Genomic DNA, 24,247 nt, shown 5'->3' with positions numbered 1-24,247 from the left:
AATTAGGGGTCTATTATTTTTTCTTAATGTAATATTTTACAAAAATGAAGCCAAACAACTTCTACTAGCCATCCTATTAGTTTTACCAAAAAGAAGGGAAAACATGTTATTCAGGCTACAAATGGTCCTGTATGTTTGAAGGACATCTGTCAGCATAATAAATCAAAAATTGGTCACATTTACTCTCTCCTTGTGCAAGAGTCACCATGAATGTCAGGAACAGATCCAAACATTCTCTCCCATTTGGCCAGATTCTTAATCTGAGAAAAACAGGAGGTAGTTCAGAAGTTATACGAGATTTAAATCTTATACCTGTAAAAGCAGAAAGGCAAATATAATTCTCCTTCCACAGTCACTGCTGATTAGGGCTCTCACTGGGTGAGCACAGAGAAGCTCACCGTCTGTTTCAGCTACGACCACTGCCCTCTCCCCACCTTCTCTGCTGGCCTTCCCTGCAGACCTCTACACTTCCCGGTCCTGCCCCCCCACACCCACTCCCCCTTCTATACCCCACCCCCACGACGCCTCTTCTGCAAAACTGTTCCCTGGGAGTTCCCTGTCCGTCCAGTGGTTAGGACACTCCGGGCTTTGACTGCCGAGGGCCCGGGGTCCAGTCCTTTGTGAAGGAACTAAGACCCTGCAAGCTGTGTGGTGCAGCCAAACAAAACAGAAAAACCAACCAAACAAACAAAACCATTGCCCCCCTCGTCAGAGCGCAAGGCCAGACCCTTGCTTCTGTTTCACTCTTTGACCCTAGGTTACACACGTCTCCTCTGTCCCCAGTTCCCTGCACTTTCTCACCTCTCCTCAGGCCTTGCTGAAGGCATTGACCATTTCTTTTATTCCTTCTTTCTAAACACCAGTGTCCGCTAAAGGTACATCCTGACTCCATTTTTTTTTAGCTCAACCACCTGCCTGGCTTGAATGAGAACCATTTCCATGATGACAATTCCACATTCTCTCATAACAGGAATATTTCCTTATCATCCCACAATGAACTGAAAATCACTAATTCGCCATATGAAGTCCCTATAAAAGGCAACATCTTCCCCCAACAAGTCTCCCAGGCTGGGAGCTTTAAATCCAACTCTCTCCCCCTCCCCACCCTACACATCTTTCCATTTCATCTGATCTCTGCTTATTTTCTCCTCTCAGCGTTTAAACCAACGCTAAGCCTCTTCCATCTTAAGGAAAACCCGTATTCAATCCTATGCCTTCTCTAGCTGCCATGCTCTCTCTCCATTTCCCCACCCAGGCTTCTTCAAGGCTTATCTTCCCGACTTCTATCGCTCCACTTCCCACTTACTCCTCCACCCATCACTACGCCACTGAAGAGCCTCCGGGCGCAGCCTTCATCTCGCAGGACTCTCCCTCTGTGACTCCGCTCTCACCACCACAGTCTTATGCTCAGCCTGCTGGAGACCCCTGCTCCCCCTAAGCACCGGTGCTCCCGTGGGCTCCACCTCAGCCCTCGCTGCTCCCCACTTACACCCCCACCAGGCCAGCCATCCAGTCCACGCGTTCTCAACTCGGGCTGTTAAAGAGAACCTTTTGTAGGAGTTGTTTTAACCGTGCAGAACGCCTCCAGAGGGCGCTCAAACACTTGCTCAGAAATCTTCATGGCCATTTACACGACAGCATTAGAACCTGAAACGAATTTCACAGTGGATTACTACCTCTAACTCGTTGCTAAGCAGCATGAAGATTTGTACAACCTGCTTTCTGCAGGTTCCCTGATCCTAACTGTGAGTCTGGGGGCTTGCTTATCACAAGGTCCTAATCCTAGCATAATATAGAGATAAAGTAATGTTACTGCATATTGGTTAACTAAAAACCTGACTTATGTTTGCTGGCCGATGCCAAGTGTTTTGAATCATTGAAATAGTCTTATCCTTAATCCTATGAAGCTTAATCCTACACGTTTGACATGCACATCTAAAAATAATTTTGAAAGCCAGAGGGACATAATGGGGTTTACTCTGAAGGAAAGGGGTTCGGATTATTTTTATGAATTGTTTTATCATTTACCTAACCCCTTTGGGACAGACGTTTGCTCTGGCTTTAATAAGGGCTTCCTCACAAGATCTGTCACAATACTGTGGAAGGCGCTGCAAAATTAGATGTGGAAATAAGCTATGATTATTTTATGAACTTGCAGGTTATGAAAAATAAATGAGCTCTAGAATAGCTTTACTGAATTTCTTATATCAGGTGACACAAGAGACAATGCATATTCTAGAGTTAGAATAAAGCTGTAGAAATGCTTTCGTATTAGCAACACAAATGACTGCTTTTTAAAATCAAACTTTGAATTCTTCTGATACAACGCCAAAGTTAACCTTCATTTTTTTGAAAATCTCCCTTCTTCCAACTTCTGTCCAAATGAGTATCTACCATAGCCACTGGTTATCCATCTTGTAGTTCTCCCAATTTGGATTAGCTGTGGTGATTCTTTAAACTTAGGCTAAACACTTCAATTTGCCCAATCTAGTTTCACTCCTTATCCCTTTATCACATCTGTGAACATTTAAAACTACTGCCCCTGCCACTTCTGGGAACTTCCTCCTCAGCTGCCAGGAACCTCCCTCTCCTGAGCCCCTCCTCTGCACTCACCGCCTGGCGCATCTGCCCCTGTAGGCCCTGCAACAGTGAACCCAATCAGCTGGTCTGAACCAATCAGATGCTCTTCCCTGAGAGTTTAGACTTGGGACGTGGAAAGTCTGGGTCTATAAAGTGACCTGGCAGGGACAGTGACTCAGGAGGGACAAAGGCAGAGAGCAGCTGCACTGATTCCTGTTGACGTTCCAGCCACCACTGGGTCTCAGCCAAGAAACAGCCCTGGATGCCATGGTGGCCTCCTCAGAAATCCCCCTTCACTTAAGCCATTTCAAATGCATTTTCTTTTAACCAAATGTCCTCTAAGACATCCTCCTCCTCTCTGATGAATTCTTTTGAGCATTTAAAGGTCTCCCCTACCTTTTCCTTGATGGGTCATATGCCCCAGCTCTGCTCTGGGCTCCTCCTCATTCTGGCCTACACAATATCACCCATCCACGGTTTCCATGCCAGCTGTGAGGTGAGGACACTGTGAATGATTCTCCAACCTCTATCCATACTTCTGCTACAGCCTGAATGTTTGTGTCCCCTAACTCCAGTGTGATGGTGTTAGGAGGTGGGGCCTTTAGGAGGTGATCAGGTCATGTGGGTGGAGCCCTCACAATGGGATGAGTGTCCTTATAAAAGAGACCCCAGAGAACTCCCTCGCCCCTCTGCCACATGAGGACACAGCGAGAAGACAGCATCTATGAACCAGGAAGCAGGACCTCATCAGACACTCAATTTACTGGCACCTTGATCTTGGACCTCCCAGCCTCCAGAACTGTGAAAAATAAATACTTGTTGTTGTAGCCACCCAGTCTACGGTATTTTGTCATGGCAGCCCAAATAGACTAGGACAACTTCTAATGGCCAGGTAGGCACCTGCGGATGGATCAGACCTAGGGCACCCCTCTGCCTACGTCCTGGCCCACCTCTGTGTGGAACGACCAGTTTGGAAACATCAATAGAAATCGCTCCAATTATTCAGCAGTACTGACAACAGGATGACTGACTTTAGGACCACCACCTGCTCAAAGAGTCAGAGTCTAGCCCAAAAGGCAACCAGAGTATTACCCAAAGTGAGGGTCATGAAGTCTTAACTCCATATAAAAGACATCAACAGTCCAGTCTAAGCTAGACAGATACCCCAATCTTAAACAATACATAGATGTGTAATCATATTCCAAGAAAAATTTACCACACAGAAACACGGATTTTTAATAATGGATTTATGCACAGCACTCAGTCATTCATATAACAAAGCATGTATCTGCATCATAAAATCATTCTTTGCAAATTCTCTCAGGAAGATCCTACATGTCCTACAAGCCCCATACACTCAGCACGTCCAAAACTCAATCTGTCACCTCTTCACCAAAGCCAACTCTGTTCTCAACTCTAGTAAATGGGTCCACTAGTCTCTCAATTGCAAGTCAGAAACCTGGTTACCATCAACCCTCTTCCCACTCACGAAGTTCTGTCACTCTATCTCCTCAATTCCTCCTGAATTTATCCACCCACCTCACCGACATTCAGCTGTCATTCAGGCCACCATCTTCCCCTGGAACACTGCAAAGCCTCCAGGCTTGCCTTCCTCTAACCCATTATCCACTGTAAGGTAATCTTCCTAAAATGCAAAATGGATTGTTGATTACCCCGCTTAAAGTTTCTCAATGGGTTCCATTAATTCTCAGTGTAATTTCCGAATTTATTCATATGGCATATATTTGTTTGTTTCTTTGTTTTTGGCCATGCAGCATGCGGCATCTTAGTTCCCCAATCAGGGATCGAACACCGTGCCCCCTGCATTGGGAGAGCAGAGTCTTAAACCACTGGACCGCCACGGAAGTCCCAGGCTTTCAAACTCTGATCAGCGTTAGCTACTATTTACCTCTCCTGGTTCATCTCTCACAGCTGCCCACTCCGATTCTAGCTCCAGCCAAAGCAAACTTCTTCAGACTCGCCAGGTTCTGTCTGCTCCTAGGCCTCAATCACTCCCTGCCCCGCCACCCAACACTCCTTTGAACTCTGGGCCCTCACACTTGCTGTTCCTGCCATTTACCTTCGGGGCTCACCTTCTCTAGAAAGCCTCCCCTGACTGGCACCCCTACCCTCAAATCTGGGTCATGTAGGGTACCTTCTTATGTGCCCCCAGAGCCCTTCCATGTCCGCAACGCTATCTCCACTACCACACTTCCTCGGCTTTGTCCTCCACTAAGCCACATGCCACTCCACGTCCACAGAACCTACTGCAGGTCCACAGTTAACCCCTGGCAAGGGAACAAATGCACATGCCTTTAGAATAACCCCTTCAGCCTCACCTACACTGCATACCCCGAGGCACCCTGAGCTCCACTCTGCCGAGTCACTTGCAGGCCCTGCATAATAATCAGGCTCTCAATGCTTCTGCCCTTGGTCCAGCTGGCTAAGTGCTACTCATCCTGACTCAGTTAAACGCAACTTGCTCTGCGACTGGATCTGTGTGTTAGGAACACGAAGAGTTAACAAGAGTCAACCTAGGAAATTCCACGGCCCATGTTTTAAGTTTCTGCATTTATTCTACAGTTACAAGAAACGAGAACTATTTTTATTCTGCATATTGCTAAGAAGCAATTTTCCTCCAAAAGTTGGAAGAGACAAAATTCATTCAAACTTACTCCAAATGTATCACTCAAAAAATGTTTAGATATTAGTTTTTAGAGAACATTTTAGAGGACACTTTAATATATAAGACAGATCTATTTTTTTAAAGGGCATGTATCTATTAACCATGCAGCTAACACATGTTCTACATAGGATGTACTTTTTTAAAGTAAACGTTCCAAAATAAATGAAATAACAAATTATAGATGTAATAACATAATCCTGAAAAATAAAAAAAGCAAAAAATTTTAAATCATCCTACATCCTACTACCCTAAATACACAACTTTTAAGATTTTCATTTAATTTCTTCTAGACATTTTTCCATCATAGGTTTTTGTGGAGGGTTGTTGGGACTTCTGTTTAACTAAGGGTTTTAATCATATCACGTATGCAATTTTGCATCCTGATTTTCCTTCAACATTGTCATAAGCACTTTAATACATTTTCTTCCTAAATATTTTAACGGCCAGTAATATATTATCCAGTGGATGTACCATAACTTAACCCTTAAAGTTATAGGAAATGCACCCTTAAAAATAATCCCACAATACATATCTTTTGTATGCAAAGCCTCTCTGTATTTAAAAATATTCCTCTGGGCTTCCCTGGTGGCGCGGTGGTTGAGAGTCCGCCTGCCGATGCAGTGGACGCAGGTTCATGCCCCAGTCCGGGAGGATCCCACGTGCCGCGGAGCGGCTGGGCCCGTGGGCCGTGGCCACTGAGCCTGTGTGTCCGGAGCCTGTGCTCCGCAATGGGAGAGGCCACAACAGTGAGAGGCCCACATACCGCAAAATAAATAAATAAATAAAAATAAAAATATTCCTTTGATGGCTCCTAAGTGGTTGCTACATCAAGGAATATGATTACTTTTAAGGCTCTTGATACATATGTCTAATGTAACATAAGAGTGTGACATTTTTGCTACATCCTCGCAAGTCCTAGGTCTTAAAATTTTTTAGTCTAAATTTAGGCCTTTATTAAGTGAGAAATTGTAAAATTTTCATTACAAGTAAATCTCATTGTAAAAAGGAAAAAAAAACTTCAACAATCCAAAACATTGTGAAATAAATATAAAATCAGTCCCAGAAATAAAAATTCAGTCTCCCCTATTCTCTTCCCCTCAGAAGTAGTCACATATCTTTCTAGATCTGTCTCTATTTTTATTCAGAACACACACACACACAACCACACACACTATTTTGTTTTGTATCTTACAAAGAAACGGAATTAAACCTGCTCAAAAATATATTCTAGACATCTATCCAAGCTATGTCAATACATACAAATCTACCTCTCTTTTAAAAAGCTACGTAACATTCCGTAGTGTACAGGTACCAAATTTTTTGTGTTCATCTTCAGTTTTTCCTCATTCTAAGTGATGCTGCGACAGACTTCATTCAAACTAACTTGTATCTTCTTATTAGAATATCATCAATTCCTTGAAGTGTATCTGCTAGATGAAAGCATATGGGTGTTTTTAAAATTTTGACAGGTTTGGGCAAACTGTCATCTGGAAAGGTCGAACCAATTTTATGTTCCCAAGAATATACGAGGTACCTTTTTCTCTACATCCTTGGGCAGCTTTTAAATTTTAGCCTGAGAGCCACCCCCCCCCCAAAAAAAACCTCACTGTTTTAATTTCCATTCCCCTAATCACAAGTGAGGTTGAATTTCCTGTCATTGCTTTGATATTTTCATTTCTCTCAGAACTATTCATATTCTCCATTCATTTCTTAATTGTGTCAATTCTATTATCCTTTGTTTATACATGTTACCAAAACTTTTTCCCCAGTCTGTCACCTTGTGATGTTTTTTTGTCACTCAGAAATATCAGCTTTGATGATGTTCCAACTTATCATCCTTTTACGATTTGGGGCCTTGGTCTTACCTAAATGGTCTACCCCAAAAACATTTTTCCCAACATAATACATCCTCCAACATAATAAATTCTTATATTTTCTTCTAGTACTTTTATAGGTGTTTTTGTCTTTGAGTTAGTTCTTTAATTCAAATAAAAGTCATTTTTGAATATGGGGAAGGAGAATCTTTCTTTCCAAATAGTCATTTTTCCCTATACAATGCATCAAACAACCATTGCCCAACTGTTTCAAAATACCAACTTTATTATATAATAAATTCCTATATATATATATATGGGTCTGTTACTGGATTCTACTTGTCCATGTACCAGCTTGTCTATTCTTGTGCTCACCATTTACATTACTGTACCATTACAGTATGTTTTGATATCTGGCATAGCAAATCGTTCATCACTATTTTTCCGCTTGAAAAATTTCTTGGCCACTCTAGCACATTTAGTCCTCTGGACAAATTTTAGAAGCAATTTATCAAGTGTCCAGAAATAAGTCTCACTGGGATTTCAACTGGAATAACACTGAAGTTACAGTTTAATTTGTAGAGTATTGCAATCTTTACAAAGATGCCGTCCCTTCCAGAAACATGTAATGTCTGCCCATTTATTTAGGTTAGCTTTTAAATTCTTCAGGTAAAGGTTTTTACTTTTTTCATAAAGCTCTTGTACATTTGTGTTTTACTCTTAAATGTGTTCTGGTTTTGTTGCTACTGAGAAGAGACTTTTACTTTTCTATAGGAGTAATTACCAATTATTTGATTATGAGTGAGATCACACATCTTTCCAAATGTTGAACAAATTATACTTCTATCCAGTGAACTATCCACATCCTGCAACCACGTGTGGATTTTCATGATTTTCCTCATTGATTTGTGTGAGTCCTTTGCATGTTGAAGATATTAACTCTTCACTTATATTTGTCATAAATATTTTCCTACTTTGTGGTTTAGTTTTTGATCCTAGGGTTTTGTTTTCTCTTTCTTCTTAAAGAAGTTTTAAATGTGTACATAATCTAATACATTGATTTTAACTAGCAACAGATTTGAGTGCCCCATAGGTGCGAAGACCTGTATCTCTCTCTCACAAAAGCTGCACGGTGGGTATTACTTTCCTCACTTAAAATAATCCAGTTCAAGTCTGTGTGACTGCAAAGCCTGTGCTCTGTCCACCTCAGCGTGCACAACTCTTTTTTCCAGATGTTTAATATTTACTTCCATATTTTCTTCCTGATTTGAAGGGCATTCACGATGGTTTGTCATTTATTACATTCCCATATACAGTTTATCTCTGGGGTGCTGAATAGGTTCCAGTGACCTGTACAGAACAAACATGATTCTACAATATGTTTAAACAATCAGATAGGGTTTGTCCCACCTCATTACTCACTATTCTGTCCAGTTCACCCAAAAAAGGGCATCTCTATAACGTTTAAACATCACATCCAGGAATACGGCCTGTCCTTCTGTTTAAGACATTGTCTTATCTTTCAGGATGTTTTCTGGTCTCCTCCAGGCAGACCGCACTTGTCTCGGTGAGGCTGTGCTTACCTGTTTCTTGTTTTTTGTTGCATTGTGATCAGAGCCTGCTGTTTTGGTTGTTTATCCATTTAGTTTCTGCCAGGTTATTTTCAGTATTCAGAAAGCTATGACTTTTATATACACATTGTGCGCCCAGTCACTTTCTCGATTTTTTTGTCTGTTTTTTCTGTTATTCTCATTTTTTTAAGCCAACAGCATCTACAAATGTTTCCCTTCTTTTCATTTTAGAGCCTTGCCTCAGTCTTATTTCATGTATTCCTGCTTTGACAAAACTTACCAAAAACATGTTAAATACCCCAAATTTTAATTTGACTCTGATACTTTTCTGTTAAGCATAGTATGAATAATTAGTTTAACATATGTGTGCCTTTCGCATTAAAAAAGTGCATTTTTATGCCTACGTTTTAGAAATAAAGAATTATTTATTTTTAAAATCAATTATTTATTTTTAAAATCAAATACCTATCTTGATCTTAGTTTAGCTGGTAGTTTAAAGTCAACGTGAACTGGACGGGAAAGACCACTTCTCTTCTAGAAAGGCCTCTGAAATGGCCTACCTGGTCTCCCCCACTTCGACTCTCCACCCCTACATTCTGCACGCAGCTGCTGGAGTGGTTGTTTAAACATGCAAATCTGATTATGTCACTCCCCTACTTAAAACCGAACCCTTGTAATGGTTTCCCATTTCACTCAGGGTGAAATAAAACATCCTTAACCTGCCCTACAAGACCCTACACGATCTGGCCCCTGCCTAGCCACACTTGCCCCTCACCCACCATAATCTATCCACACGTCATTCTTTCAGTTCCCGGAATGGGCAAAGCTTCCCCCCTTCTGGGCCTTCCTACAGGCTGTTCCCCTGCCTGGAAAATTATCCCCCATCTCATTCTACACTGACGCCTACTCACCCTTCAGATCTCAGCTCAAACCTTATTTTTGCAAAAAAGTCTTTCCTGGGCCCTCCTTCTGCAATCTGAAATTTGGTCCCCTTTTTATACTCTCTCATAGCCAATGCTACTTCACTTTCATAGCAGATACCAGTTTATGATTCTACACGCAGCTGCGCGATTGTGTTTAATTTCTGATCTCCTCTCCCCCATAGATCAATTACAAGAGAACAGGGTCAAGTTGATTTTGCTGACCACACTACAAACATTCATGCATATATGAATGAAAGAAAAACACCTACAAAGCCCCTAATGGTATCTCTTACATTTTAAACGATACCCATCACATTATTCAATAAATATTTACCGTTTAAACTCTGATACTGCCTGCAAACTCCATAAGAATCCATTTTACTCAAAGGACATAAAAACTAACCTGAATCTGCTGCTGCTTCAGAAAAACACATACACAAATTTACATCACTAGGAAGTAAGTTCTGTTTACATATTATGAGAGTTTTATGTAGTGTTCAAGTTGCTGATACTTTATTCTCAGGCAACTAATTTTTATGCCTTATTTTTAAGGTATGTAAAGCACTATGAAAAGTGCTTTGTAAAATACTCTTTCAGAAGTCTAATGTATTAACAGTACTTGGTAAAAATATAGCAAAATCAGAAATTAAACAGCATTCAAAGTTGGCTATCTGTAGTATTCTGTAATATACATATCTGGTCAAAAAAGAAAATATAAATTATATTGTAAATTAAAAATTCCTTCAGATCACAAAGGCCAATTAAATCAACATTATATACCACTTTACACTCTACAAAGACTTTCACATACATCATATGACTGAACTTGGTGGGACAGAGCAGGTATTAACATCGTTTGTAGAAAAGAAAACTGAGGCTTAGAGTAATTAAATGTCCTCCCCAAGGTCACAGGACTTGAAAGTAGTAGAGTCACAATTACAACGGGGGGAGGGGTGGAGGCTCCTACATGTAAATTTCTGAACCAAAGAGAACTTCCATCATAAAAGCTTAGGCTCTGTAATTAGTGTAGATTTGTGCTCCCTTCACTAAAATGTCATTTCACTAGAGAACGACAACCAAAGAAGCTGTTTAAGTATCAAGTTAAAACATCCATTGCCATCAATCCAGGAAATGGCTAAATAAACTATGGTGCACTCAAACTATGGAACATGATGCAGCAGTTCTGCAAAATGAGTGAATGCATCACATGCTAAAACTGAAAGCTAGAGTACACTTGTACTTATTAAAACAGTCAGAGATTATACAAGTACACACATTGTTTAGATCGTAAAAACATTTTTAAAGATCTAGAAGGATACACACCAAACATAATAGTTGTTATCTCTGGGGACAGAGATTTGTAGTCAAAGACTTTAGCCCATCTCTGTAATGTTTTCATTTTTACAACGAAAATGCTTTACTTTGCTAATTTAAAACTAATTTTTAAAATTTAAATTAACCTGTGGGTTGAACACGAAGGTCATTTTTCTGTTCTAAAAAGCTGTGCATCTACCAAGGAAGTAGGGCCTCCCCCAAAAAAAGGACAAAATATAGAAACAAAAACAGTTCGATCCTTTTAAAACAATAAACTATCACAAAACGTTCCTTTAAAAAAAAAAACAATAGCTCAGAATTTTTAAAAAACATCTAGTCTCCTTTGTTGCAATAAGACAACCAATCAACTATCAACTAGAAAAGTCCGGAACAGGCTCCTCCTAGAGAGATTTAGTTGTTAAGAGTTCGGCAAGGAAGGTTTCACAAAGGAGCTGAGTTTTGAGGGAAATGAGAGGTGACTTGGCAGAGAGATGCGGGAAGATTAAGCCAGATGGGGAAATGTCTGGGAGGTGGATATGTTGAGTTAATCAGAAGCAGGGCACAGGGAGAAAACTGGAGTAAAGTCCTGAAAGAGGAGAGGAGGTTCCTTTGGATGTGGGAGGTGAGAGGGAGCTCGACGGCGCTGCCATCCAGTTTACCTGGGTTGAGAATCCGGCCCTTGTTATGGTCAAACAATGGAGGCGTCCAGCGGCAGCAGCGATCTGCGCTGGGTGCCGGGAGGGTTCCTCATCACCTGAGTAGGATGCTCGGCTGGCTCTACTGGGACGCGAGGCGCTCTAAAAAAAAACACAACATCACATCATGCAGCCAAGCTTCTCCGCGACACAGCCTGGCTCCCTGATCCCACGGCGCGGCCATTACCGCCTCTCCGCGGACCCGCCTGGAAAGGCTCCAAGGCGCGGCTTCACGGGTTTCTAAAGCTGTTTTGCTCCCCCTTCCCTCAGCTCCAACAACAATGGAGCCCGGCTCGGGAGTCCGGCTCCCGCGGGGCCTCCGCCCGGCCTCGCCCCTGCCGCTGCACCTCCGCCGCCGCGCACCCTGCCGCCATCTGTAACCCCCGCTCCCCGGCACTGCGGGCCCACGCCGGCTCGCCGAGGCCAGAGGCCAGGCTGCCCTCCCCGGGGCCGGCCCGGTGGCCGCCAGGCCGCTCAGCTGCGCGGTAGCTGCTCTGACCTTTCCCACCGATGCCCGGGCACCCGCCCCGGCTCGACGCCCATCCTAAGTGATGGGTTGTTTTTCTTTTCTTTAATCCACTCATCCTTCTTCCGACCCCGAGCCCACTCCCCGGCCCCCGCCCCCCGCCCCCGCCTTGACTCAGAGAAGAAATAAAGAGACTGCAGCTCGGCCGCCCCACAACTCACTCCAAGTGAGGGGTTGAAGCGCCCCAGGCCGCGGACTCCGCGCACCCACCCTCCCTCTCCTCAAGGGACACCTCACAGGTGCGCCTCCAAGCCGCGCGCGCGCGCTCCGCACACCCAGACGCCTCTGGGGGACAGCGCGCGTGCGCACGCACGAGGCCAGCGAGCCCCAGGGGAGCGGGGGCCGCACGCATGCGCGCCGCCCGGCCCTCTCCCCTTCCCCCCTCCCCTGCCCCCGCCCCCGTTGGCCGCCCGCGCGTGCCCTCCCCCCAATCCCAGGCTGGTCCCGGGTACCCCCCAACCCCCACCGCCCAGCGCGCGCGCGCTCCCGCTCGCCCGCCTCGCTCCTCCTCCCCCGCGCCCCACCCGGGACCGCGTTACCCCGGGCAACCGCAGTGCGGCCGCACCTGAGCTTTGCGCCTGCGTCCCACCGGCCAGACCCTCCCTTCCCCTCGGTCCGTTCCCCAACCCCTAACAGCTGCGGGAGGGGGGCGTCGCCCCCTCCCCGGGAAGTGAGTATCGATCGGCCTCCCCCGCCCCTCCCCGCAGACACAGACCCGCCGCCGCGCCGGCGCCTCTGCCGCCCTCCCGGTCAGCGCGGACAGGCCTCGCCGCCCCGGCCCCCGCTCCCAGCGTGCACCGCGGCGAGCGCTCGGGTGGGAGCCGGCGAGATGCGCTCGGCGGGCGGTGCCCACTGACCTCCTTCGGCGGCCGGGCCGGGGCAGGGCCGGAGCCGGGAGCCAGCCCCGCCCGCCGCCCCGCCCATGGACCGCAGGCCCCCGCTGCCGCCCGCCCGGAGGACCGCGCCGAGGGGGGGAGCCGCCTGAAGGACCGCGACGGCCGCGCCCGCAGGTGAGGCGGGGCCCGAGGTGTGACCGAGTCGAGCCCCGCTCACCTGGCGGTACCTGCAGTGAGGCTCTGCGGGCGCCGGTGGGGGGGCGGAGGCATCTGTCGCGGCAGAAACTCATTTAGATAATTTTTAAAGCCCTCACTGCAGGGGGAGGGGTGCTCCCGACCCACGGGCTGGGGAAGGGTGTCCCCTTGCGGAGACATCTCGGGGGGAAAAACCAAGAGGTGGAAAGGAGGGCAAAAGTGAGGCGCAGCGACTCCCGCGCCGGCTGCCTGCAGGGTCTTCCACCCCGTTATGGGGAGGGGGATGCCCTTGCCAGGGCTCCAGTCGAGGCTGCAGTCCGTCCCCACCGCGCACCCAAGCCAATCCGAAGGGGGAGGAGAGGACAGCCCAGGGGCCGCTTCTGCCAGCCCCGGGGTGGGATTGTAGGGTGAGGGATCCGCATTGCAGGTGCACCAGGAGCGCCCGAGGGCCTGGCCCTGCTTTGTTTGGGATGCTGTGGGGAGGAGGCCGTCTGAATCCACATCGCTATTTAAATGCGTTTACCACCTCGTGGACGTTAGAGACCCTCCCAGATAAGTTGCATTGTCTCCTGTCCTGATAACCCTTTACGTAAGTACTCTATCTTTACAGCCCCTTTCTAAAGCTTTGATATGGGCTTTAGTTTACCCTAGATAACGATTTGCTTGTGATTCATGAAACTGAGCATAATGCAAATATGCAGCAGAGCTCCAGGCTCGGCGACAGAGCTGCCGTCTGCTACAGCGAGTTAGTCTAGTTTATCTAACTTACGTTTTCATGCTGACCTGTATTAATTTTAAGCTTTGATATTGAGCCGTATGATCTATTCCAATTATGCAAATGAAGTGGTCTGAGAGGAAGTATGATCGTGCTCTGTAATTTAGGTTGCAGTAATCGGTCTTATAACAAAATACAAGCTGTCATACGGTAATATATTACACATTTCCAGAAACCAACCTGTAAGAGTGTTAAAGCTAGAATTGACGTTTTAATACTTTTAAGTTTGACGTTTATTTAAAGAGCATTGTTATTGTTTTATTAAATGGGTTTTGTTTTGTTTTGCACAGTCAAGAATTCTCTTGCATTTTCTTGCCGTTGAATTATAAGGAAAAGAATGCTAACATTTAAAGTGACTTTTACCTCCAAAGACGTTCTGAATTCATTTCTTTAGGCTAAATGTTCATCTTACGTGAAATATTTTTGGAGAAGGTTTTAAAGCTTATGGTATGTTTATGTGTATATACACATATGTTTACGTATACATACACACTATTGGAAAACCTTAAAATAAAATAGTTTTTATTGTTCCTCTGCATCATGTTATAATTACTCAGTAAATTCAGTTTAGGTATATTTAAAATCTAAAGTACCAGGCAATAATTTGTGTGTATCAGATTTCTACTGTAGCACATGTAAATACAACAGTCTAACAAACAAGTTTCTTGAAATTAGATATTTTTATTGTTAATTCTTTTTTTTAAAAAATGAATCCTTTTACTTACGACAGAAAATCACTCATGTGGGCGCTTAACTCTTTCATCTGTCATTCGTTGCATAAATTCATTTTAACATCATCATTACTTGATGGAGTGCATTTGCAGCAATACTGATGTTAACAGTGTTGAGGCTTTTAAGAAATACTTATTTTTGTATTATATTTATAATTTTCTTATATTTCTGGCAAGAAAAGACATGAGCCTTTTTTCTTTTATCTGGAACAAGGTCAGCCATAAAAAGTTCTTAAGATATAGTGGGCACACTATGTTTATTAACTAAGATTAATTGTAGCTACTGGATTGGATATCCTTAAAGGGCAGAAACTAGGCGCCTTTATATGCTTCACACACCAAGGGTGCAATAAATGTTTGACTCAGATTGACGTTCCAGACTAGTTAGGTAGGTGCTAGCTTAGTGACACCAATTTTCACATCGCCAGCTTTGACATTTAAACCTGCAGAAAGGTTGGGTAGGGAAGTGAATGTGTCCTAATTGTCTTCAAGTATTCAGGGTCTGTCACGCAGCAGAGGGATTTTCTATTTCCGCGAGTTCCAAAGAAGACAAGTAGTACTTACAGGAAGAGAGACTTCACTTTGACATAAAAGCACAAGTTGCTTATGATTAGAACCTCCAGTGACAAAAGGGGCTGCTCTTTCCCTGCGGAGTTTCCGGATAAGCTGGTCCCCCGCTGGGCAGGAATGGCTACTAGGAGGTGTCACACCGGCCTGGGAGAGGCCTCGTGAGGGGGGGCACTGAGGGACTCCAGTGGCAACTAGATTGGAGGGCATTGTGGTTCTGTTTTATTTCTTACTCTGGCTTCTGCAGTTGTGGGCATGACAACATCCCAGACACCTACTTCAACCCTAGGAAGACTTTTACTGGGGTAGAGGCCACCCTGATATCAGAGGTGATTCTAATCCTACTTTGCATTTGCGTGGGGCTTTACAGGTAATAAAGCACCCTCACATTCAGTGTTTTATTTTAAAAGACTCTTCTTAATTACGCTGATTTGTATTTCTTCTTTTGGCTTTTATTTTCTGTAATAAACATTTAATCAAGAAGAAAATTACCCTTTTCTATGAAGGCAAGCAGAGGAGTCTTTTTTTTCAAGCTCTTTTTAAAAATGGAATGATGTCAGTCATTCTTTTGAGAGTCAGCATGTTGTGCAGGTGAATAGATTCTTAGCTGAAATTATTCTTTGAAAGATACTGATTAAGGGCTGATTCTTGTGCTTGCTGTGCATTTTAGTTTCTGTTTATTTCATTGGTCAAACATGACTCAAATTTTACAGCAAAAAGTCCATTCATATCCACTAACAGTAAGTTGCACTGGACTTTTCAGTTTGTCTACCTCGTTTTTAAATACATGTTGGCAGGTAAAACACAGCTGAGGAGAAGCAGCATTTCAGTGGACCGAACAGATTAGGTGGATTGGAGTTTTGTGTTTGAAGAAGAAAAAGACGTGTCCCATTTGTACTAAGTGAAATCTGGGAATGATAATTTATCAACAATAAGAATGATGCTCTATCTGTTATAACAAAGATTAGGCTATTGACTGTCAATCACAATACATGTATTAAGTGGATCAGTGGGAATAGGACTCTGTGGCCCAGGAGCAGAGCAGAGCTTGCTGTAAACAGCAGAGAACCCAATAAATGCTGTCTGCACAAGGATTTAAGTGGAACATGATGGTAAGGAGGCCAGTTGAGTTAAACCAGATTCTGACCTCTCCAATTTAGGAAGAAGTTAGGGGGGGGGAAACAGTTCTGAATTAATATATACGTGTAATTAATTTTTAAAAACCTTAAAAAAATAGTTCCTCTCTTTTGTTCTCTAGCAGATGAGTTTGTCCCATACTTTTGTGGCTCTTATCCACCAGCTGAATTTGGGTGTGATAATTTAAATAAGACAAAGATTTTAAAATTTTGTTTGAACCAGAGGTGCATCGTTTATTTATACTTTATGCACGAAAGGAAAAGAGAAGAATACCAAGTTCTTCTGGTAAACCAAAAAATAAAATAAGGAAATCTTACAAGTATTTATTCCTTCAAGGAAAAAAAATCACAGATGCTGCTTTAAATATTATGAGCAGAACAGCAAATTATCAAGTAAGGCAACCAGTTAGAAAGTGGCCTTTTTAGAAGTGAAAGGTTACATTTTACAGCTCCTCACCATGCTCTCTGAAGGCATCTCACAGATGTCTTAAAAGACTTCTTTGTTAATCAGAAAACAGGAGTTTATGTTTTTATGGGAGTTTCCACACTGGGGAGCAGACTGAAATGAATACCTTAGTGATTATCCCAGTTTACCACTTTATCAGAAATAACTGTTTGAAGCAAGAAGTCTGTACTCCTCTGGAGCTGTAAGGGAAGAAGTGTTCTCCTCTTTTCAAGATTCTTTCTCCTAGCCAGATTCTCAGGATTGAGCAGTGAAATTCCATCGGCTAGCACAAAAGAATAAGCCGGAGATGCTTAAAGCTTACAATAAAGGAGAGGAAAAAGAAGAACACTTTTAATAAATGGAATTCTAGGCATGTGATACTCTGCTGCTACAATGTTTCTCTTTGTTGCCTCTGTGACAGCACTTAATACGTTACGTTTAGATAGTACAGGATCCGTTATCCTTTGCTCTTGAGAGTTCCTTCCCACCCTACTTCTAAACGCACCCTGGACCCCTGTTATTTACCATGTAGGTAAGAGGGTTTATGAGGCATTTTTTAAAATAATTTTTAATTAATTAATTATTTAGTCTGCACCGGGTCTTAGTTGATGGCACGCGAGATCTTTAGTTGTGGCATGCAGACGTCTTAGTTGCGGCATGCAGGCTTCTTAGTTGCAGCATACAGGATCTAGTTCCCCAAACAGGAATCGAACCCGGGCCTCATGCATTGGGAGCGCAGAGTCTTACCCACTGGACCACCAGGGAAGTCCCTATGAGGCATTTCTTATGTGACATTGCTCACACATTGCTGCCACGTATCAATTATAATTCCCAGTATTATTACAGTACTGTTTTTCTTAAAGTTACACATTCCACCTAGAAATGAGTGGCACCATACTCTTAAAGGGCCATCTTTGGTGCCAAGTCAGTGTGAAAACATTAGCTCCCCAAGGTACAGTTCCATCACTGTCGTGGCTTAATAATCCAGGGACCGCCATATTTTTCTAATGCTTTCTATCTAATTCTTTTAGTGATGATCAGGTGTAGGAGGTTAGGTTCCTGCCATACTCCAGACATTGAAGGAGGCTTTCTTTTTGCCCCTGTCTCTCCAACTGTCACAAGTGTCAACTCAGGTAAAGGGCACTGGTATTATTTTCCCCTCAGTGGCTGTGGCATTTGGGAGCAGATCCAGTTTTTAGAAATATGTCTTGCACATTGACAAGAAAGATGAAGAAAGGCTTTGTTGTTTTTTAATTTTCTGTTCCCATCGATAAGTACATAGCAGAGGTTGTTAGGTAGGGCCTGTTCTTTCCAAGGAGGGGTCAATCCTTGTCTTTGAGAGTGAGTCATCTTTATCTTTTGGTTACGTCCTGGTGACCAGACGAGAAATCCTGGTGGAGCAGAGCAGCAGCTTTCAGCCACTGAGATACTTGCTCACAGACATGCCCTATTGCACCGGGTCAGGGGAGGCGGGGACATAGTCTTTGATGACAGAGAGAAAGGCTGTGTCATCCTTCTCAGCCTCTGCATTGTGTGATGGGTTTCAAGTGAGGAATTAGTTCCCATCAAGAAAGTGCTGGAGTCAGTCTTTGACAGAAACAGTGTTCTCAATATAGTAAGGCTGTGGTATTAGGACCTGGTTCAGAGATGAGCAAAGCCCAACTTTATTGTTTGAGGGCAAAGGCAGGGTTTTGGGGGGAAGACAAAATAAAAATCTCAGTTGGAACAAATATGGCCAGAGGTGAGACCTTCTTGGAGACAGTTAGGAGGTGTTCTCGTGTCTCATCCACAGTTGTAGGATGGAACTCAGAGCAGTTCAGGATGATCATTGACTGGAAAGGTGCATTGACTTCTCCCCCCCAGCAGGCTGCGGGTGGAGTAGAGCGCCTTCCCACGTAGGCTCGGGGGCCACCGGGACTGGACCTTCCTGGGCAGCTTATCATCACAAGTCTGAAACTCAAGTGGGAAGCAGATTATCCATCTCTGAGCCTTAGAGGAAAACCGAGTGAAGTTAGAAGTTGTTAAGCAGTTGAGGCCAGTGTCTCCCTACCAGAGATGCTGTGAGTCTTCGGTACGTTAGTGTCAGTCGCCCACAGAACTATAAATCCCTGCGGGAAGGTTGACATGACAGCGCAGACTGTTGAACCCTAAAGTGAACCCCGTCACTCGGCTTCTTGCACCTGTGCATGCAATGTGTCGACACCCTTTATCAGTGCTGCCCAGTGATAGAGCACAGCTTTATCCAGCACATTAACAATCTGCCTTTGGAAGTCTCATAAGCCTACTCAGTCTTTTAGATGAAGGTCCCAGTTTTTTGTTTGTTAAAGCTCTCGTGTTCGCAATCTATAGGTAGAGCGTCTGGCTGCTTCCGTCCAGTTTTTGCATAATCCTGCCAGGCTATTTTTCACAATTTCGTCTTGACATTTAACCACCTCTTCTGATTCTGAATGATACAGCAGATGTGTAGGGCCTTACAGCTTTATTTACAATCTGACCTGTAAATTGTGGACTCCAATTATAAGAAGACACATTTAATGTGCCAAATCCAGAAATAAAATATTTCAGGAATCTTTTTGATGGTCATTTGTCAGCCTTGGTACATAGGTATCTTCTACATCTGGCGAGATTACTAAATGGTCACATGGAAATCATTGCCCTGTTTGAATAAGACAAATTTGAATGTATTTACAAATGCCACCCCCCCTAAAGGGGATAGCGAAGCTGCTCTCTTTGATGTGAGCCTGACAAATAATGTAGCTCATACAATGCTGTTGAACTACACTGGGGAAACTGGAGCATACCACTCCTGTCGAATTATCCCTAGCATCCCCTTACATGTGCATGTACAAGGCCATGGGCACAGGAACAAGATGAGGAAATTAAATCCTTTGGAGCTACTAAGGTGCTGTCTGGGGAATGCCAAAATGTCTGGTTACAAGGACTCCCTGCCAGCCTCCAAACGACCTTATACCATGGAGGACCTGATCTGGGACAAGTGCAGCATGGATACGAGCTGCCAGAAGGGACCGGTCAGTCTGAAAAGGATGCCTGGTCAAAGATAGCCTGCACCATGTTATTCACCAAAGGGAGAATGTTTCTAAAATGGCCCCAACGTAGGGTAACACGAGGACCATTAGAAACGTGGGCTCCTCCCCAAGTGAGGCGCCCTCGCTATTTTCACAGTTGACCACAGTCAGAACGAGGGTCAGAAAAAGAGTAAGAAGGAAGAGCAGCATTACGTGTTGCACTGGGCGCAGTATGTCTTGCCTTTGGACGCACCCTACAGAGGCAAGACGAGCACAGATCCTTCTTTGTTGACAACAGTTTGCATCCCAGAGAATAATTTTCTTTCCTGTGAGCTACTAGTCTTTTCTCCTCAATTATACACAAGTTTTTACTGATTCACTTAAGTATACCTCAATTCACACATACATAACATGGTTCCAAACAGTATATTTCAATGACAGTATATTATTTAGAGATTTTAAATTGTGGTTTTAAAATGTTATCAGACATATCAGATGCCCATTATATATCGATTGATTTTACCTTGTTAATTTGGGCTTTAAGAATAAGTGTTCAAAAATACCTAGCAGATGACTCACAGGGATTGTGAGGTGATAAGGTGTGTTTTTTCCTATTTGAATTTTAATCTCTTTACAAGTCTTTAGGTAAATATAAATTATTAACTACCTCACTATCAGTCCAAAGAGAATTAGGGATCTTAGAAAATAACATATAATTTACACTAACTAATGCAGTTGTTGATACTAAAAATTTTTCAGAGAAGTATGGCATCTTAAAACATTACTCAGCTAATGCAAGTCGTTTCATAGGCTAACACAGTGTAATATTGTCTGAGATTTGTAAAAGCAAATGATGAAGGGACCAGTTTCTTACGATGTATCTCGTTTTAGTTGTATGCTCATGTTTAGGGTTACCCACTCTTAAACAATGGTCGGTAAGGAATTTAGGAAGTTCAGTTTAATGTAGCCTTTTGGCAGAAATCCCACTGCTTGGTATGAACTGATACGTGTAGGATCGTCTGTCCCTCCCCTGTCAGGTCTGTGGCGGCCGGGTTCGCATCTGTTTTATTCGTTGCCATCTCCCAGATGACCTCAGAGGCGCCTTGCTCAGAGGGGCTCAGAGAAAGGTGTTTTCTTCAGTGAAAGAGTGAACTGTGATCCTTTATATCCCCCAGCAGAGGGAAACAGAGCCTTCATTCACATCCCCAAAGTCCCTAAACAATATACGAAAGGATTTGCCCCAAGAGTATTTTAATAATTTAATTCTTCATGTGTCTTCCATGTTCTACTGGAATACCTTCTTTCTTGTTCTTAGTACGGAAGCTTTTTAAAGAAGATAAATAGCTTTTCAGTTTGCACCTGTATCTTATTTCCAAACTGGGATTTTATAACCTGAGTAATTGTTTTGACTCTGGAAGTGACCTTTTCCAAGCAGAAAACCATTTTTTAAATTGGCAGCTCAACACATTTCTTTAACTTCTCCAATATATTTCTGCAAATTACAAAGTTTAAATGATGGCCCTTTTTCATAAACAGGGTTTCCTGGGTGGCCATGGAGCCTGTACTTTCATTTCTCCCAGCCTGGAAACCTTTTCGTGTCAGTACATGTAAAATATTAAGAGTTCTGGTATGATTTCATAAATTTCTTAGGAGTCTTTAGAAGCGTCTTAAGATTTATGCAAGTATTTAGTGGTCCTCTTAAAAACAGGAATTCCTTTGCGTTCAAGAAATGTTAAAGCCTTTACACATCATCATTTCCTAGAGATTCCCTGATGGTTTAGAACAGAGCACTCCTGCTGAAAGCGTATATTGGGTCAACTTCGATATATACATTTAATGTCTGCAGAAATGTGCAGCTTTATAACCGTAAATCTGGAGTCCCTATTCGGGGGTTGCAGAATTCTCTTATTCACCCTCTCCATTTCTCAGCTCACTTAAACATTCACAGAGGAAAAGCAACATCTCATGCCATCCGATAACAGGAGGAAAATGATTTATATTCTTAGGCACATTTTACCCGCAGCCCCTTTCTTCTGAGCCGAAGAAAGGAGATTCACATATCCTGACCCAGGACAGTGAGGCCGGTAAAGCGGTGCCTTTCTGCACACCTGCCTCACCAAGAGTTGAAGACGTGGAGAAGAAACCGTCTCCAGCAGGCACCCTGGGAGTCTCTCACTGATGGTTGCCTTTCCTCCAAGGTCAGGAGCCCTCTGTTATAGGAAGGAGGCTGCACGTGGCTGGGACCTGTCCCTCCTGAGCACTCCGTCACCCACGGTTTACTAGCAATCCCGGAAACCCAAGGAGAGCAGAGTAAACCTCGTCAGAAGGCACAAAAGGCCTGCCTCAGATTAGCTTGACTCTGACCCAGTGCTGAGACACGGGGCAAGACCATTCTGCATTGTGAGGGCCCTCCTGTGCGTCGTAGGCTGTTTTGCAGAACCCTTGACCTCTACCCACCAGGTGCCAGATGTGCCCCTTCCCCAGCTGTGACAACCCATAGTGTCTCCAGACCTCCAGTCTCCCCGGGGGTACCACTGCCTAACTCGGTCAGACCCGCAGATGGGGTTCACCAGCGGGATGCTCCCCCTCAAATTCTGACTGCCTACACTTGTCTCAAGTCATAAAATTTACACACCAACTCCGTGTATTCTCTGGACCAATATAACCAACTGCATCTTGCAGCAGCTGTAAAACAGTGACTGTGTAGATTCTCTGAGGAAAACGAAAATCCTCCGTGGAGGGTATTCCAAGCAGGTCAGTCAGATTGCGGAAGCAGGCAAGCTCCTCAGCAAGACCCGATGGGCGTTACCTTCGCCCCTCTTTGCTGGATTATATTTATCTCAGCAAGGAGCCCCTGTCCTCCTCTTTCTCTCCTCCCCATGCTGGTAGCCATCCGGGTTGTCACACCAGTTGTTGATCTGAACGGGCAGACTCAAACTCCATCTGAATAAAGAATGTGTTAGTGTCTGCACTTAATTCAGCCTTCTGTATGAAGAGCAAAAGCCCCTCCTCTAACTAACCAGGAAGCCCTAAAATTTCTAGAGCAGGGAGGCTCAAGCAGGAGGGGATATGGGGATATATGTGTATGTATCGCTGATTCACTTTGTTATACAGCAGAAACTAACACAACACTGTAAAGCAATTATACTCCAATAAAGATATAAGAAAAAAGGGGGGGTTAAAGGTGTTTTAATAATAAAAGATTATTTTTTTAAAAATTAAAAAATTCTGTATCTTCAAAACAGAGATATCTCTTTAAATTATATTACTACGATGATAAATTATCAAGTAAGGCAACCTATTAGAAAAGCAAACTTTTAGAAATTGAGTTACATTTTAAATGAGTCAGAAATAATCTCTGAAGTCGAAATGTCTTAAAATACTTGTTTGATAATAAAACAGAAGTATATAACTTTATACACATTTCCACACTGAATAGCAGAGTACGCTTATGGTTCTTTACCAGAACTATAGCTTCTTAACCCAGAATAGTGTCTGCTTCTCTGCAGCTTTAGGAGCGAAGAAACATTCTCTCTTATTCTGAGATGTTTTCTTCACAAGCATCAAGAATAAGCACTGGAATTCTCCCGGTTAGCACTGAGCGAAAAAGAGTAGACTGGAGAAGCTTAACACTTAAAATATGGGGGAAGGAGCAGAAAAGAGCGGAAGAGGAGTTTTAACAAGTAGAATACGGGGCAAAGGATGTTCTGGCTCTGTAAGGCATGCATGCCTTTCATCTCCACCTGGGGAGAACAGTGGCGTTCATGGGTAAGGGCGTGGCCCTGGAGTCAGCCTGGTTTGGGATGAAGCCCCACCCAGCCACTTGCTAGCTGTGACTTAAAGGAAGTCCTTTAACCCTTTCAGCTTGTTTGCTAATGTGTGAGATAGGAGGAGGACGTCTAGTCGTCAGAGTGCTTCTACCATGTGTAGCTTGGTGCTCCCGGGTATGTGAGCCCTCAGTACAAGGCAGTTCTGTTGTTTACTATGTTTATGCTGATTTCCTGGAGCTTCAGGCTGTGTTGCTGCTGCACTTCCCTTCCCTTCCCTTCCCTTCCCTTCACCCTGCATCATCCCCACCAGACTCAATTCCCTCTGGTAGAGCTTTGGCTGTAATGGGTAAGCTCAACTTTTCCCATTTCCTCTCTCTTCCATCTCAACTATTCTGAGCGGCTTTTAATAAGCAACTCAAATCCAGTCCTCGCTTTTCTATCTGATTTTATTTTCCACCACTCCCCAGAATGTTCTTTCCATGTCAGACAGTGTAATGGTCTCACTGTGACTTCTGAAACTTCATTCTCACTTACCTCCTCCTGTGTAAACCCTGCCCATCCTTAAGGACCAGCTCCAGTCCCAGCCTCTTCAGACCATCTTGGTCACTGCAGTCCTTAGCCACTCGACATTCCTTAGGCACCTCCATGTGCCCAGCA

The 24,247-nt window shown here is 43.8% G+C and overlaps 3 protein-coding genes across 9 annotated transcripts in view; 1 reads left to right on the top strand and 2 right to left on the bottom strand.

The window, feature by feature from the left end:
* Nucleotides 1-11,589, bottom strand: part of RFLNA (refilin A) — a 236,653-nt gene extending 225,064 nt beyond the window's left edge. The window contains exon 1 of the mRNA XM_060310234.2: nucleotides 11,548-11,589. The gene's annotated coding sequence lies outside the window, so the exon portion shown is untranslated. The remainder of the gene's footprint in view (nucleotides 1-11,547) is intronic.
* Nucleotides 1-11,685, bottom strand: part of ZNF664 (zinc finger protein 664) — a 33,667-nt gene extending 21,982 nt beyond the window's left edge. For 3 of the 6 annotated variants that reach the window (XM_030860060.3, XM_030860057.3, XM_030860058.3), the window contains exon 1: nucleotides 11,548-11,685. The gene's annotated coding sequence lies outside the window, so the exon portion shown is untranslated. The remainder of the gene's footprint in view (nucleotides 1-11,547) is intronic. The other 3 variants (XM_030860063.3, XM_030860062.3, XM_060310229.2) reach the window with 3 other exon arrangements.
* A 945-nt stretch (nucleotides 11,686-12,630) lies between these two features.
* Nucleotides 12,631-24,247, top strand: part of CCDC92 (coiled-coil domain containing 92) — a 29,988-nt gene continuing 18,371 nt past the window's right edge. Inside the window, exons 1-2 of one of the 2 annotated variants that reach the window (XM_060310225.2) lie at nucleotides 12,631-13,119; nucleotides 13,568-13,729. The gene's annotated coding sequence lies outside the window, so the exon portion shown is untranslated. The remainder of the gene's footprint in view (nucleotides 13,120-13,567; nucleotides 13,730-24,247) is intronic. The other variant, XM_030860055.3, reaches the window with a different exon arrangement.

This window comes from Globicephala melas, chromosome 13 (assembly GCF_963455315.2).
Source record: "Globicephala melas chromosome 13, mGloMel1.2, whole genome shotgun sequence".
NCBI lineage: Eukaryota > Metazoa > Chordata > Mammalia > Artiodactyla > Delphinidae > Globicephala > Globicephala melas.
The sequence above is the reverse complement of the archived record's forward strand: the minus strand, read 5'-3'. Positions and strand labels throughout refer to the sequence as shown.